We start from the raw sequence: 11710 nt of genomic DNA on the forward strand, positions 1-11710 counted from the left end.
GCTTTTTTTTTTTTTACTTGTAAGACTTGATATTTTCAATTTGGAAGAACTAAAAGAGGAATAAGATATATTGTTTTGTTTGAATGAATTCATGCCTTGTGACAGCTCCCACAGTAGCCTGAGAGAAGCCATGAACCAATTTCAAGTCTGCTTTCTCACCTCATGAAGTGTCAAGACCTGGCACTGCAGGAGCCATATTTGAATAACTAGTAAAAGTCCTTATAAAGTTGGTGTCAGACAAGGGTGCCAATGACCCTAGGCTTTCTCCGTGATAGATATAGGTAATGTGCTTTGCTTTTGAAGCTTTTGAAGCAGGCTGAGAAGTTGACTGTTTCCCCAGATGGGAGTTGGGAGGGTGAGAATGACACATGGACAGCATGAGTGACAGTAAGTCCATAGGGTATAACCATATGTTACCAAAGAGATTTTACGAGATTGGGCACAGGCTGACTTCTGACTGGTACAGTCATAGATATGTGGGGCTTTCTTATCCTGGATTGGTTGGGTCCATTTGTAAAGCATACTTGGAAAGCTTATTGACATTCAAGGATAAAGAAATGGAGGTGGATGGAGTAGTGGATAGAGAGCAGTACCTGGAGTCAGGAAGACCTGACAAATGCTGGCTTGTAAGACCTTAGAAAGGTTGCTGCATGTCTCAGTGCCTTAGACAACTCCTTAAATTGCAAAATAATTCCTGATTTTCACATTGGCATTTCATGTTTCACGTTGGCATTCTTAACACCAGTGAAAGCATAGGTTGGGCCTAAGGAAGTGAATAAATCTAACTCCTCCCTCCCCGACTTCCCTTGAAGCCAGGAGAGCAGGATGCATTCCTCATGGTTAGTTTGCTGTCCTGGCAGGACTGGCCAACACCTGATTGGACTTGGTGCATACTTGGCGTGAGGCAAGTCCCCAAATCAGAACAAGGGTGGCTATGCCACAGAAGTGCACATGTACTCACTGGAGCCTTAGTTTTGAAATCAATAAATATTAGTTAAATAAGTTCCTTGAGCATGGACTCCAGAAAATAAACTGAGCCTTAATTCCCTCTTCTATGTTATGGGGATGATAATGTAGCTACTACTACCCATCTCAAGGGGTTATTTCAAGAAAGACAGTGTCTCCTTTGATCCTCACAAAACTAGTATGAGGCAGATATTGGTAAATATTATTCTCCCCATATTACATATTACAGGCATAAGTCACCAAATCATAGAATTTTAGAGCTGAGAGTTTCCTTAGAATTCCTTGAATCTAACCTCCTCATTTTACGGACGTAGAAACTGAGGCCCAGAGTAATGGGATGACCTTCCCAGGGTCACAGAGATAATTAGCAGCAGAGGCAGCTCCAGAACCAAGAGTTCCTTGGGACATACAGCCTTGTACCATTTCAATTTCACCCTGCTGCCTTAGGGGAAATTTTACCCCCACCTTTTCCACAATGCCAGGTCACTACTTTTTTCATATTTTGGCATTTTGTTGGGTAGTGGTTTGGAAACTTCAGTGCTTTGTTTTTCCTGGTGGGGGTAATTTGGAGTGCTCCAGTGTGGAAGACACTCGATTCTTAATGGAGGGACACCATGAACAGTTCAAATAATACCAGCTTTCCTCTCCTCCTCTGGGAGCATAATAAGATATTTTATTTTAGGGACTATTGCAAGAACTAAGTTCATATAAAATATTTTCTGTTCAGGGCCTACAACAGCAGCTTAGAAGTTTTCTGGAGTCCTCCTGTTCCTTTCACTTGCTTCCCACAAAGCTGAGGTCTGTAAAGGCCATCAGAATTCTAAAGTGCTATGCAGTGCCAGAATACTCTGGTAGCTGGGAAAAAGCAATGGTTTGGGCAAAGCTTATAGAAGGGGGGCTGGTGTGTGCAGCTGGGCTGGGAAACTGACCTTCCAGCCCATCATACTTTCAGAGGAGTGAGACTAGGATAGTGACAGTCATGGGTGTCATGCTACACTCAGGTCAGATGGAAGACCCTGGGATATATAACTTGAGGAAGGGAAGACATAGGGGGTACTTGATTTCTGTCTCCAAGTGTTTGAAGAGCTCTTGATGTGGACAAATTTGTACTGCTTGGCCCCCGAGGGGGAAACTGGGAGCAAGGAGTACATATTTCATAGTGACAGATTTCAGCTCAACTTTAAAAACTCCCTAACAATTAAAACTGTCTAGAAGTAGAACGACCTGCCTTGAGTGGCTGCTGAGCAGGTTCGTAGAGGTTTTTGAGTAGTGGCTGGTTGACCACTTGTCAGGGATGATACAGAGAGAATCCTTGTTCAGGTATGGGTATGGGTCTGTGAGGCTCTTTCCAATCCAGAGACTTCATGATTCAATTCAATGCCACAAGCACATATTAAGTGCCTACTATGTGTAGAATTGAAAGAGCTCAGAGGAAACGCAGGATGCACAAACTTGGAGTATCCACCTCAAATGTTCACATGGACTATTTGTGCCCAATCTGAGGTAGAGCATTCCGAGCTCGTATTGGTCTGATCAGCCACAGTCAGACACACCGAAACTTGACTTTATCATAGTGATGCCATGTTGGTCCTCTTCCAGAACGAAGAACAACAACCAACTATGTGTAAGGTGTTGTTAAGGCTTAGGGCAGGGGTATGGAACCTGTGGTCTAGGTGCTTGGGTGTGGATTTTTGACTGAGTCCAAGTTTTACAGAACAAATCCTTTTGTTAAGGGGATTTGTTCTGTCAAGTCTGGATTCAGTCAAAGGGCCTCACTTGAGGACCTAGAGGGCCACATGTGGTCTTGAGGTGCAGGTTCCTCACCCCTGCCCTAGGGAAACAAAGACAAATATGAAACAGGACCTGCCTTCAAGGAGTATCCATTCTATAATTTTATCCTATAATTCTAATTTATAATTATAACTTTATATAATTTAAATAATTTATCTAAAATATATAGTATAAATATATAATTAGAAAATGTGTAATTTAAATAAATATATATGATTTAATATAATTTATAATTATAATTTAATTACATCTGTAACTTTTATTCTATAATTTTAAAGCAAATTCCTCACTTTTTCAGTCTTACATCAAGTCAAGGAAATGCTCTGCTCTCCCTTATAGCAACGTAATAATTCATTTTTACAGTGTACTTTAAGGCTTCCAAAGCACTTTGCTCACAACAATCCTATAAAGTAGGCAGTACAAACATACTCAACCCCATTTAAAGAGGAGGGGACTGAAGCTCTGAGCAAGTATGTGAGGTGGGATTCAAGCCCAAATCTTCTGACTCCAAGTCCCACATCCAACCCATTACTCTCTGCTGCCTCTTTTAAGTTACAGAATGTCATAAGAAGTCCCTACTTGAGAGATCACTTAGTTTAACCCTTTTGCAGATGAGGGAGTTGAGACCTGGAGTACTGGCTTGCTCAAGATCACTACAACTATTTGGTAGTAGACATCTACTTTATCTGGTAGTTAGGTGGTGCAATGGGTAGACTGCCAGGCCTAGAATCAGGAAGACTCATATTCTTGAGTTCAAATCTGACCTTAGACAGTTACTAGCTACATGACTCTGGGCAAGTCACTTAACCCCGTTTGCCTCCATTTCCTCGTGAAAAATGAGCTAGAGAAGGAAATGGCAAATCACTCCAGTATCTTTGCCAAGAAAACCCCAAAGGGGGTCAAAGAGTCAGACACAACTGAAATGACTCAACAACAACAAATCTATCTCATCCACTATTCAAATGTTTCCAGTCTTCTTTTAGGTTGGCATGTGAAAGGACCAATTTTTCCTCCATACGTCTAGGTAGTTAAAGCAGATTAAAAATAACAAATGATTGTGACAATTTATATTGACACCTGTCTCCATTTCCTCCAGCTCCTCCTTTGGCTGCCAGATCATAAGGACACAGCTAGAGATTCATACCTGTACCTAGCCTGGGAACTCACCAAGCAGGATGAACTCAAGAGAAGCCAGGTCTGAGAAGCACTAGAGTTCAAGCCCCAACCTACCTGGTAATCCATGGGCCGTCCAGCACTTGGCTCCATCTTAATGTCAGGTTTGGACCTAAGGGGAAGAAATGGACACTCTTCAGTGATGTGGCTTGGTCTGAAGAGGGAAGGGAACCCAATAAAAGGTCTAGAGGATTATTGGGTCTGGGATACGAGTTCTGCAGTCAACTTTGTTCTGTCTTCCCATAGACAATGGGTTGTAGTTAGGGGTAGAGTTGAAAATAAATACAAGATGATGAGAGATTCAGAGGTAGATGGGATCTTAGAAGACATTTAGTCCAGCCCCCGGATTTTATAGATGTGGAAACTGAGACCCAGAGACATTGAGTAACTTTAGCAAGGTCACAGATATCAAATGGCAAAACTGAGATTTAAACAGAGGTCCTTTGCCTCCAATTCACAGTCTTTACATTGAACTATGGTGAGCAGTGTGAGAAATGAGGGGCAGCAGGGCCCAGGCACTTGGTTCCTCACCACCCCAAGTCCAGTAAAGCCTGGTAAAGTCTATTGCCTGCCAGTGGTTGAGATGCCTGGGGCAGAGGGGTGATTCTCCTCTCACCTCTTATTGGAGACATTGGTAGTAAGTGCAGTGACAGAAGCCAAGGAGATAGAGTCAGGGTCCAGGCCATCCCCAAGATGAATGGCCAGGCGGTCGAGGTCCTCCATCTCAAGTACAGCTGGCTCGTCTGGTGGAAGAAAATAATTCGTTAAGAGGCAGGAAAGATAGGATTCCTGAGATTTCTTACAATAGTCATTGCTTACCAAGTGATATAAAGAAAGGGCTGATTCTGAAGAGTCAACTGGAGAGCAGGTATTTCATTCCAACCAGCATCAACTTCCCCCAAATCTATCAATCAATTAATCAACAAGTATTTATTAAGAGGGCAGTCAGGTGGTACAATGGATAGAGTGCTGGGCCTAGAGTCAGGAAGACTCACCTTCCTGAAATAAATCTAGCTTTGGACACTTATTAGCTGTGTGACCCTGGGCAAGTCACTTAATCCTGTTTGCCTCAGTTTCCTCATCTATAAAATGAGCTGGAGAAGGAAATGGCAAACCACTCCAGTGTCTCTGCCAAGAAAACCCCAAATAGGACCACAGAGAGTTAGACACAATTGAAAAGAGACTTAAAAACAACAAAATTTATTAAGAGACTTTGGTGGGCCTGACACTGTGCTAGGCACTGGGGATTCAAGTTCAAAGAATGAAACATTCTCTACTCAAATGAGCTTAAATCCTAATGGCAACAACAAGTACATATAAAAATACCTAGACTCCCTGTTGTCTCTAGGATAAAATACAAATTCCCTTGCATGGCATTTAAACCCCTTTACAAACTGACTCCATGCCCCCTTTCCAGGTTGACTACATTTTGTTCTCCCTCATGCCCTCTTGGCATCTTGTTCTTCCCTAGTAGTGGTGTTGCTGGATCAAAGGGTATGCATTGTTTTATAGTCCTTTGAGCATAGTTCTAAATTGATCTCTAGAATGGTTAGATCAGTTCACAACCCCACCAACAGTGAGTTAGTATCCCAATTTTTCCACATCCCCTCCAACATTTATCATTTTCCTTTTTTGTCATATTAGTCAATTTGATAGGTATGGCCACCTCTCCTATGCCTAAAATGATCTGCTTTGTCACCTCTTCCTCTTGGAATTCCTAGCTCCCTTCAGGATTCAAATGGAATGTCAAATTCTTGAGCCATTTGGAACCATGGCCAAAGGGCAATCAAATTGTGCAGAGCTTTTGATCTAGCAATACCACTACTAGATCTGTACCCTGAAGAGATCATATAAAAGGAAAAGGATATACGTATACAAAAAATAATTATGGCAGCTTTTTTATTGTGGCAAAAAAATTAGAAACTGAGGGAGTGCCCATCAATTGGGGAATAGCTGAACAAGTTGTGGTGTATGAATAATGTAAATAAATAAAGTAATGGAATACTATTGTGGTATAAGAAATAATGAGCAGGAGGATTTCAAAAAAACCTGGAAAGACTTATATGAACTGATGCTGAGTGAAAGGAGAAGAACCAGGAGAACATTGTTCATAAAAATAGTAACATTAAGTGATGATCACCTATGATTGACTTAGCTCTTCTCATCAATACAAGGATCCAAGACAATTCCAGAAGACTCATGATGGAAAATGCCATCCACATCCACAGAAAGAACTATGGAGTCGAAATGCAGATTGAAACATACTATTTTCACTTTCTTGTGTTTGTGTGTGTGTGTGTGTGTGTGTGTGTGTGTGTGTGTGTGTGTATCTTTTTATCCCCTTTCGGTCTATTTCTTCTTTTACAACATGATTAATAGGGAAATATATTTTACATGCTTTCACATATATAACCTATATCAAGATGCTTAACATTTTAGGGAGGGAAGGGAGGAAGAAAAATTTGGAACTCAAAAAAATTTCTTTAAAAGAATGTTAAAAATTGTCTTTACATATATTTGGGAAAATTCTATTAAGAAAAAGAAATGCCACCTCCTTCAAGAGATATTTCCCAATTCCTTTGGTTTTTAGTGCCCCTCCTTCTGGAGGTCCGGTGAGAAGAGGGCTGGATTAAAGGACCTGGGTTTGAATTGGAGCTCTGCCACTTGTTACTTGGATGACCTTGGGCAGGTCATGACCTCTTTGGGTCTCAGGTTCTACATTTGTAAAAATTAAGGGTTGAACTTACTGACCTTACAGCTCAGAATCTGTGATTCTATAATCATTTTGCATTTGTTTCTATGTATTTTGTACTTATTTATTCACGAAAAGCTAAATACCTCCAGCAGAATGTAAGCTCCTTGAAGACAGGGAATTATCGTTGTGTAATAGGGTACTGGAGGACATGGCTGCTGATGGAGAGAGGTTCATGTGTCTCCCTGTCAGTCATGCCTGGGGCCACGAGACTGGACAATGAGATGATTTGCCCTAAATCCTGTGGGAGCAGACTAGTGCCCTCATAGATTCCTGGGATCGAACACATTGCCAGGTAGAGATTATTTGTTCAACTGAATTTTATCAGTTGGACCAATATATGTTTGTTGAATTGAATTAGATCAATCTGACCAATTTTTGAAGTGTGTGGCCTTGCCTATCAGGGATGAATTAGCTGACCTGCCAACACTCATACATCAATATGCACATATCTGAGTCATGCCTTATGGAATTTCCTACTGTATTCTTTAACATTTTGGGGGGTTGTTTTTTTTTTTTGTCTTAAGTTCAACAATCACATGCAATTGCTACCATTATGTGCTAGAAAAATACCAAAGAAAAATCTACCCACTGAAAACTGGTTGACTGACAGGATGGTAGGAAACTGATGCATCTAAGGAATACCATATCTACTTCTTCTCCCTCTTCCCCATGTCCACTGTGCAATCCTACCCATGTATGGAGCTATCAGAGGGCAAACTTGCCTGCTACCAAGGAGTGGTCCCTCACTTGGCCTCCATTCTAGACTGATCCTGCCTCATCTTCTTTCAATATTTTTGATTTTTTAGAGCTGTTAAGGGCCAAGCTATTGTGAACTTAGGAATCACTCCAAACTTTACCAATATGGTACTCATCCAGAGGGAGGGCAGTGATTCAGTGTGGTATAGATGAAAGAGTCAGAGGACCTGAATACAAATCCTTGCTTTGTCATTTACTACTTATGTGAACCCCAGTTCATCTTCTATAAAATAATGGGGTTGGAATAATTAGTCTGTAAGGTCTCTTCCAGCTCTAAATGTACAGTATAATTGTGTGACCACCATAGATGTTATACCACCACTCTAGTAGTTAAAACAAGGGGCAGGTGCTTTCTCTAGTCTTCACTAGTGACCCAGAAGAACAAGCCTTTATGGTCTAACTCGGGAAACCGTGCAAGGTGCTCAGTCTAGACTGAATCTGTTCTTATTGATCCTAACAGCATCCAAAATTGGTTCCCTGGCAGAGAATGATCCAGCTACCACGGGGTATTTGGAGAAGGTGAGCTTCTATTATGCTCTCGACTCTACCCAGCCACCCATAAGTCACCTCCAGTGCCCAGCTGGATCCCACACCAGAGTTCCTTGTCCAACATCAGGATAATGGGGATGAGTTTAATAAAACTTTGTTGATTGATAATTGATTTAGTATAGTAAAGGCAGAGATGTAGTCCCCATGTAAGTTATTCATTTTGTGGGAACCTCATTCCAAGTCAGCCAGAGCTACTCATTCACCACACTAGAGATGATAGAATCAAAGAATTCAAGAGCCAATGGTCATCTAGCCCAAAGTACATATATCAAAGGAATACCCATTATAGAATAATTGACAAGTGGTGATCTAGCCTCTGCTTGAAGACCTCCAAGGAGGAAGAATCCATCCCTACTCTAGGCAGCCCTTTGCACTTTGGGAGAGCTCTAATTCTTAGGAAGAACTTCCTACCAATTTTCCACTTTTGCCATGTCCATCCATGGTTCCTAGTTCTGCCTTCTGGAGCCAAACCAAACAAATCTGACCCCTCATTCCTATGACAACCTTTCAAACATTTGAAGACTGCTTTCATGTGTTCCTTTTCTTCTCTTCTATAGTCTAAACATACCCCATTTCTTTAACTGATCCCCATGTGTCATGGACTCATGGCTCTTCATTATCCTGCTTGCCCATTTCTAGATACACTCCAAGTTATCAATGTCATTCCTAAATTGAAACCCAGAACTGAGCACAATGCTCCAGATGAGGTCTGAGAAGAGCTGAATACAATGGCACTATCTATCATCTCTATATTCCTGTAAACTATGTCCTTCTTAATGAAGACCAAGATAACATTAGCTTTTTTTTTTTTTTGGCTTCTACATCAACCACTGACTCATATTGAGTTTGCAGTTCACTAAGACCCCCAGATCTTTTTCAAAACAACTGCTGTCTCTCTATGCCTTACCTATATTATGCCTGGAAAGTTGATGTTTTGTGTTCAGTGTCAACACCTGATGCCTATCATTATTGAATTTCATCTTATTAAAACTGGCTTGAAGCTCTAAAACAGAAGTGTCAAACATGTGACCTGCAAACTTCTTGTAGCTTATAACCATAATTCCCCAGACTGTACCAGAGCCAGATTAAAATGTAATTGGGAAATATTTAGCAAAATAAATGAAAACACAATGGAAGATAATGTTGACATGTGATTTTCTAAGTCAATCTGCAGCCCTTGGGTTTCTTATGTATAGTTTAGTGACCCCTATTTCTATCCAAGTTTGACACCACTGCTCTAACCTGTCCAGATCCTTTTGGATCCTAGCATTGTCATATACTCATTTAGGTTTCCCTATCAGTTTTGTATTATCTGCAGATATGATGAACATGCCATCTCCACTTTGATCCAAACCATTGACAAAAATATTATAGCACAAGGTCCAGCACAGATCCCTGGGGCACTCCTCTGGACACTTTCTGCTTCAGTGACTTGGTACTATTAACAACTACTCTTTGACTCTCTGCATCCAACCAGTTCTGAATTCATTTGATCATATTATTGCCTAATCCATATCTCTCTGTCTTTTACACGAGAATAATATGAGATAATTCTACCCAAAGCTTTGAGAAAATCCAGGTAAGCTATTTCCTCAGCATTTCCCTCATTTACTGGTTTAGAAATTCTATCAAAAAAAGAAATAAACTTAGTCTGGCATGACCCTGTTCTTAAAGGGATGTCCCTGTGGGAGCCTTGGACAAAGAACTAGAAGTTTGTTCAGCTTTCCTTTTTCTCTGCTGGAGCCCTGGGTGCTACCATCAAAAAGGAAAACTGAGGCACAAAGACTCTGTCACAGTTCTAGGGTCTGGAACACTATCACCATCTTGGAGTGATTTCCCTTATCCCTCGGGTCATTGATTTAGAGTTAGAGGAGGGGGCGGAGCCAAGATGGCGGAGTGAGAGCAATGATTCACCTAAGCTCTTGGACAAACTTCTTCGGATATCTCTGAAAGGAGAATCTGACTAAATTTTGGAGGTGCAGAATCCAGTGGGAGACAGACTGTGACGGATTCGGAGCCCAGGTTGGACTGGAAGGTCCACAGGAAGGATCTGTTCCATCGGGGTGAGCCCCCAGCGCACAGCGCAGCGTGGTCAGCCCAGCAGAGCAGAAGGGACCCGAGAAACCTGAAAGCAGCGGGCAGAATGGGCAGAGCGGGAGACAAGCCAAACCGAGCCAGTGCGAGCCACTGAGTGCCAGATATCAGCGCAGCAGCTCCTGAAATCTTCAGCCTGAAGATAAAACTTTGGTAAGTCACCTACTTGAACTTCTGGGAGCCAGAATGGCAGAGTGATCAGTAAATGCTCTCTCTGACCCCCTTGATGACCATGAAAGAACCATAAAATATTTCCCCAGAAAAATCCTGGATCAGCGGGAACAGCAGAAGGGGGCAAATAGTCTCATAACACCTGAGGCTAAGAAAATAGCTAAGGGGGATTCCTCCTACTGTGGCAGAGGCAAACCAGAAGGACAGAGGACCCAGGGCAGAGAAAACTTGCATTAGGACCCAGGCAAGCCTCAGCACCAGGAGAGGAGCCAGGAGGGGTGGGAACATGCATTAGCATCTAGGCGTGCCTCAGCACTCCAGGGGAAACGGGAAGACAATAGGGAAGCTGGGATCACCATCCCCTGAGCTTGCCTTTGCCTCAGTTCCGCTGAGGAGATCTCCTGTGACCAGACCACTCCTCCCCCACACTTAACAAGCTAACCCCAGGGCTGATCTGGGAAACAAAAAACAAAAACCTGCTTTTAGCTTTTTCACACATCAGCTCAACACAAAGTTCAGTAGCTACTGACTGAAAGAACCAGAAGCTACAACACTCAGTCAACATCATGAACAAGAAAAGGCAGATGAAGGGCGAGAAAACCATAGAATCTTTCTATGGGGATAAGGACCAAAACACAAACACCAAAGAGGTCAGAGCTGAGACTGTACTTCCATCTGAAACTTCATAAAGGACTATGAACTTCTCGCAAGCACAAGCAGCTCTCCTGGAACAGCTGAAGAAGGAAATAGAAGAAAAACTGGCCAATGATTTCAAAATTATAAAAAAATAATTCACTGATGAGAACATCACTTTGAAAAGGAAAATTGAACAAATGGAAAAGGAAGTTCAAAAATCAACTGGAGAAAATAGAGTTAGAGGAGACCTATCCAACCTGATTATTTTTACAACCGACGAAACTGAGACCCAGAGAAGTTAATGGAATTCTTATTTTGTTGTTAACTAACTGCCCTTCATGCCCTCTTCTTGGAAATTATTTTGTATGAATCTTGCATTTAATTTTCTTTGCATATGTTATTTCCATCCTAATAAAATGTAAGGTCCTTTGTGGTGGAGATTGTCTTATTTTTATCTTCCCACCCTCAGCTCTTAGCATAGTGCCTAGCACAAAGCAGGTGCTTCATAAATGTTGGTTCAATTGAATTGGGGGTCATATAATCATAGATTTTAAAGCTGGAAAGGACCTAAGAGATCATTGAGTCCAACCTTCTCATTTTACAGATGAGGAAACTGAGTCATAGAAAAGTTAACTAGCTTGCCCAGGATCACATAACTGGTGAGTATCTGATGCCTGATTTGAGCCTGAGTCTTTTTGACTTCAAGTCTATTGTGTTATCCACATGGTTCAAGGTCACCTAGGTTCTAAAAGGCAAAGACATAATTAGAATCCAGCTCCCTTGCATCTAAATCTGTTACTCTTCTCATTGCCTCTCTTA

At 41.6% G+C, this 11710-nt stretch overlaps 1 long non-coding RNA gene across 1 annotated transcript in view; it reads left to right on the forward strand.

Annotated features, from left to right (window-relative positions):
- LOC140520172 (uncharacterized) overlaps window positions 1–11416 on the forward strand; it is a 44777-nt gene extending 33361 nt beyond the window's left edge. Inside the window, exon 4 of the long non-coding RNA XR_011972418.1 lies at window positions 3854–11416. This is a non-coding gene — a long non-coding RNA (uncharacterized lncRNA). The remainder of the gene's footprint in view (window positions 1–3853) is intronic.
- The last annotated feature ends 294 nt before the right edge of the window (window positions 11417–11710 follow it).

The sequence above is a fragment of the Notamacropus eugenii genome, chromosome 1 (assembly GCF_028372415.1).
Source record: "Notamacropus eugenii isolate mMacEug1 chromosome 1, mMacEug1.pri_v2, whole genome shotgun sequence".
In the NCBI taxonomy this organism is placed as follows: Eukaryota; Metazoa; Chordata; class Mammalia; order Diprotodontia; family Macropodidae; genus Notamacropus; species Notamacropus eugenii.